We start from the raw sequence: 6,319 nt of genomic DNA on the forward strand, positions 1-6,319 counted from the left end.
ATAAAGTCATTAAAATAAAAAATAATAAATTTAAAACCCTTTTATTTCAAAATTACTTTTCGAAGTGAGAGGAGGAAGAAATTTCAAAAATCCTCAAACACAAACCATTTTCAAACTAAAATGCGCTAAAGTTCCATAATATCAAGCACTTCCCAACCAGTTTTTCGTCGTTAAACAGGATGAAACAGAAAAAAATTTATTGTCGATGAAAATTGGCAGCAAGTAACATAAAGTATACATATATGTTTTTTTTGCATGAAGAACTCGAAATTGCTTTTATTTAAAGCGATTATCAGACATTCGAGAACATCATCAACGCCTTAATTGCCTTTTCTTAAATAAAATTGTATCGTATAGAACGCTTTAATACGTGGTGGGGATTTCGATTTCTTTTATTCTTATTTTCTTCTTTTATTCGATTACTTTATGTATTTTTATTTTGGTGCTTGATCGTTGCTGCTGTGAAAGAATAATAAAAAAAGAATGAACAATAAGAATTTCATGGGCGATGGAGTCCGATATAGCTTATAAGCGACTCCTCCCTTTTTTTTCTTCATTCGACTCGAAGGCAACAGAAATAAATTCAATCCATCTTTAATGCACAAACAGAAATAATTTTAATATATAATGAATTAATGGGTTTATAAATTTTTTGTTTATTTTAATGAAAATGCACAAGAAAATGTTTTATTTTCCATTATTAATTTATGAAAATGTACGAAAGGAAATTTTCGGTGAATTGAAAATGTTTGGATGAAATTCTGTTGGGTGTGTTGGAAGTGGTCAAAGTTTATGAGGTTTTTTGATTATTAAATAGGCTTTTGGATTTTGATTTAGAGGTTATGAGGACAGTTTCACTTCGAGTAGTGTTACTTAAACTATGCTTCGCGACAAACTATTCTAAGTGACACGAACTATGGAATATGAATTAAGGAACTGATGAAACTTAAATTATAATTAAGGACGTACATTGAAAACAGAGGAATTTGTACAGGCTTTATGATGTGACCAGAAATAGGGTCAGATGTAAAGTCTTGTGTAATAATGCTAGACCCCAAGTAAAAGCATGGTTCCAGTAAGTAAGGAAATTAGGACGTAAATATTAGAATTGATCTCGGAGTAGCTATATCAATCTGAGAGCTGAGAAGAACTGCTTTCAGTCTGGCTCCACGTCTGAGTAAGGGGGTCTACCAAGAGTCTACCTTTAAACTCATGGACATTGAGCAAATCTTCGTCATATCGACAGCACTCTATGGAATGATTTAGAGAGCGAACCTTTTTAGGAACCGAATCTCTGATAGCAATCGAACTCACTCTCTTACAATAGAGAACGTTACATATTTCCAGTCTGATTCCCAACCACTCGGACCACTCGGACACAAAGGCCATACTCTCGCGCTGGAGGATTCCCCTACATATAGCTCAATATTTCAGATTCAACTCTACTCCGACATCATAACTTCAATTAATCCTCATTAAATCTTATTGCTTATTCTAAAAAAATTTAAAAATTTTCCAAATAAAAAACCAACAAAAGCCATTTAGTTCTGCCTAAAAAATCCAATTTCAACCACATTTTCCACTACATAACCTCCAAACAAAAAAAGAACTCCAACAGTACAAGAAGAATAAAAATCATTTATTCAACATCCAACGAGGCTAGAAAATTGAATTCTAATGCCCTTTCCATTGTAATTAATTACAATTTTAAATTTGGACACGATGTAATTATATTTTAATTCAAACCTAATGTACATCAGTATAATAAAGCCGGGCAAGTCGGAAAGTGCGAATGGAGATGAAGTTCAATTTTCACGTTCGTGAGCAAAATGAATTAACGCTGAATTATGGGATTTTAAATGAAGTGATTAAAATTTATTAATGATACTTTTATACAGCGACCAGCCAATATACATCCATAATGGCGATTTAAAAAGAATTAATAATAAAATTAAAAGATCGGAAAAGATGAAATGGAGGTAATTTAAAGATAGAATTGTTGATCAGCATTTAATTTTAGAGGTTGAAAGAATTAGATAAGTTAAAGTAAGTGAGGGAAAGGCTTGGCTATCTAATTTAGAATCGCATTTAGTTTAACTAAGTTTTTTTTGGTGAAAATAATATTTTGTTAGTTTTTAATGCTTTTTGAATTTAGATTAAGTTTGAGTTAAGTTTGATTTTTGAAATTTGAAAAAATTGTTTTTAACTTTTTTTAAAATTTGAAATTCAAATGATTTTATTAAATTGAAATTTAATAGAATTTTAAGTTTAAAGAATTGAAAAATATAAAATTTACATATTTTAAAAATTTAAAATTTTTAAAAAATTTAATTGCAAAAAAAAATTAGATTTTAAAAAGTTAAAAAACCAGCAATATTTGAATTTTTATGAACAGTAAAATAAATGAGATTCGAACCCAATATTTTATACAAAATTTTTCATCTATGCAAATTATCGATATATAAATTAAGGATAAAACGGAATCATATGATAACTAATAAAAGTTAAAACACACCATCAATTCCGATTCACAAAATCCCTAAATCCACCATTCCACATCATAACCTGCCAAACTTAACAACCATGTCATAATGAAATGTCTTCATTTCCCACAACACCTTTAAAATATATATTATTTATATCTTAATTTTCAATTTCCTTTCAGCAATAAAAAATGTAATTACTATTATTGTCATTTTTAAGTACATATAGTAACATTTTTCGGGCAACATCAAGTGCTACTGAAGCTTATCTCTTTCTACTTGGAATTATTTCGTAAATACTTAGCGAAAAAAATAAGTTTTTATGACCCCCTTTTTATTGTCCATATGAAATGGTCATAAAAGTTTTTTTGAAGCTGCAGTCAATGAACAAGTAAGAAAGTTATTTGGGTTGATGAAATAAAGCGCATTTTTTGGATTCTTGAAGGAAAGTCAGAGTTGTAAGGGAGAGGGAGGGGTAGGTAGAGATTTTGTGAGGAAGTGTCGGGTAAGAGCTCCTAGTTGTATCATTGAAAGAGGCAAAAGGTACGGCAAGTAAAGTCCAGTAATCGACAACAACTTAGAAAGTCAAGACCCCCAAAATGCACAAATCCAACCCAAACAACTCAAAACAGCCACTCACACAAAAATATTCTCTTCATATCTTCCCCATAAGTGCCATAAACACAGAAACCTATAAATGATACTAAAGTTGCTCCTTCACATTCACAGCAGCCACCATATAATATCCCCATAATCACCTTTATCACAAAAATATTCTTATTAATTGAGAGAGAAAAATATTGAAGCTTATAGTTGAAAATGTGTCTTAATTGAAATGATGTTGATATCGGCTGAGGTAGCTGAGTGGGATATATGAAAAAATGAGAAGCTAAATAAAATGGCATTTTTTTTATTATTGAGTGAATTAAAATGATAAGCTGGTGGATGAATGAAATGGTATTGATGGTGAGGAGGTTGAGGAATTGATGTTTTTTGAAGGATTTTCGTGAATGAGACATTTGGCAATAGAGCGAGAGGAAGGCCCAAGATTAATAGACGGAAGACAAGGATAGAGTCAGCTTTAGGAGACGTCTAAGGGAGGTCCTGGATCGCAATTGATCTGGATGATAAGGAACAAATTATAAATTTGACTTGAGTGATGTCATTACAGTCCAGAGTTGATAATAACGTGAGTTGTACTGGATTATTGTCCATAAATATCCCGATCAACCAAAAGCGACTATTTGGATTCCATCTCGTGATCCTTGAACTCCGTGTGACTTCTAAATGACTCTGTGGAACCAATCTTCGGATACCAACTCTGGCTTAGTTTGGCTATAGTCCAATAAACAACTAAATATCATCAGAATCCACAAATTCCAAATCAAACATCCAAAATATGTCTGAATCAACCATAAGTCCATTTTTAGATGATTATGGATTAAATCCGCATCTGTAAAATCATATATCCACCGCATTCATATTTGTGTAGAGCTTTTAATATCTAAATGATAGCGCATATAAAACTTAAGCAAATTATCCATTTATTAAACGAATACAAAAAAAGAAGCGAGGCTTGGCAGCAAAAAAAAAAAAATCATAAATGTATGAGTTAAGCCATAACAAGCTGTGAGCTTGTAAATATTGAGTAATTTAGTGTATATTAAGTGTTTAACAATACGATAGTCTTATCAAAGCAGTTATTTGCAATAAAATCGAATCCGAACAAGATAGCTCTTGTGGTTTTTAAACAAAAATTACAGCTTTATAGGAAGTCTCTGTCTTTGAGGTGACTTAATAAAATATTTTAAGTTAGTGGCAATTTCTTTAAATATTTTATGACATTTTTGTCTCCACTTACTGGCGTGGGATTATTGCGTAACTTTCCTTTTTTTCCTTGTCTTCTTTCTACTTACTTTCTTCTAGTTTGTGATGAGTCGTCTGTTGACTCGTTTTTTTGTTGAATGGTAAGTGTCCTGTGAGATGACAAAAATGACTTTGTGTCCTTTTTTAACTGTTTGTCATCTGGCTGAGTATGTAGAATTGGTGCTTAGCAGCTGTTAGAAGCTCTGTGAATTGGATTTCGCTATGATTGAGAATCTATAGTTTAAGTGATGGTTTTGTCAATAAGTATTAAGTAAGAAAACTTCGTTATTGGCCGGTATTGTAAATAAATTGAATTTTTATGAAATCAATTATTCAATCGTGAGTTCGAATCTCATATTTCACAATAATTTTTATTGATTTGTTTAATGTTATTTTTTTTCCATCAAAATCCTCTTAAATGCGCCTAATTCACATCCAATAAGCACTACCTAACTTTTATTTTACTACAGCACAGATTTATTCTTTTGTCATCTCCTAATGAGTCATTTACAAAAAAATTGTCCAAAAGGTTTCATTCATGAAACAACAGAGTCTGTAACATAACAAGTGTGATATTTCATAAATCAACTTGTTGGTGCCACTTGAAATCCCTTTTTTTCCATCTCTCGATGTTGTCATTTTGTCAGGTAATGGGATCGTCAGGTATGAATGAAATTGGATGATTTTTTGGTTCTATTTTTATGGTCGATGATGTTCTTGGAATTTTTATTGGAATTCTAAGAAAAACAGCGACTGAGGATAATAATGACATAAAAAGTGCGACTTTGGAAGGAATTTGGATAGAATTACTTGAGGACAAAAAAGGGAAAGGAGAAAGGCAACAACTTAATTAATGAATTAGATAGTTTAGAGTATGAGTCATAAGGAAGAAATTTTGTTTGTTTTTTGGGTATGGGAATAAGGAAAAATGTTAAAAAGAGAAGTGTTCCTGTTTTAAGGATGTTTATATATTTTTTACTGTTAGATTATGCAATTGAGTTCTAATTCAAGCATAATACAGGCAAAAATTTTAATTGAGGGACAAAACCAGCGCAGTTGAATGAAATTGTTCTAAGGATTTGAACCCAAAACTTTCATGATTAAAATTGATTCTTTGTTAAAACACTTAATTCACTAAAATATTAAAGATCTAATAAAAGTCATAAAGTAAGAAATATGCTATTTAAATTATTACCAAAATTAATATCAAGGCTTGAGATTGCAATCACTCTAGATGTATTTTCTTATATAAATCCAATATATGAATGTGAAATATAGAATTGAATGTCGATAGAGACGATAAAGCACTTGGCATCGGTGATTGCCAAACGGTTGCCAGCGATAGAGTCAGCTTCAGATGCGAACTAAGGGAGGACATGGATTGCAATTGATTTGTATCGGCAGTGTTATAAGTAAATAAGAATGTGAAATATTACAAAAAAAAAATAATAAAAGTCAGAATGAAAAAAACGATAACCCAATGCATATTTCTATATTATTCACATTTATGAGATTCGAACTCAACCCAGTAAAGTTTAATCTACAATTTTCCTTCAGAATATTAGAAAAACTGAATTAAATTGCCAATTTAAGTTTGCGATTCAGTCTGAAAAAAATATTCCAAAAATTCTTAATATCAAGAACATTTAAAAAATTCACATGGCGTTCAATAAATAATTCCAAAAAATCCCATAAAAATAAAATTTATTCTCTTTCATTAACACAGTAAAGTAATTGAAATCACCATTTCCATTTCATGCCATTTTCTTTTTTTCCCTCTCAATTCTCTCATTTCTTTCATTCATTATTGAAGAATGTACATTCAATTAATTTATATATATATATAAAAAAGTTATTTAATTAATGAGTAATGGATGAAAGAAAAGACTCTCTTCCACATTCATTAATTCCGTAGGCCGATTCATATTCGATATTTAAAGACACAAGCAAAAAAGGTTGACACCCACAAA

Source organism: Chironomus tepperi, unplaced genomic scaffold (genome assembly GCF_022539635.2).
Source record: "Chironomus tepperi strain 1889 unplaced genomic scaffold, CSIRO-AGI_Ctep_v1 contig_335, whole genome shotgun sequence".
Taxonomy (NCBI): domain Eukaryota; kingdom Metazoa; phylum Arthropoda; class Insecta; order Diptera; family Chironomidae; genus Chironomus; species Chironomus tepperi.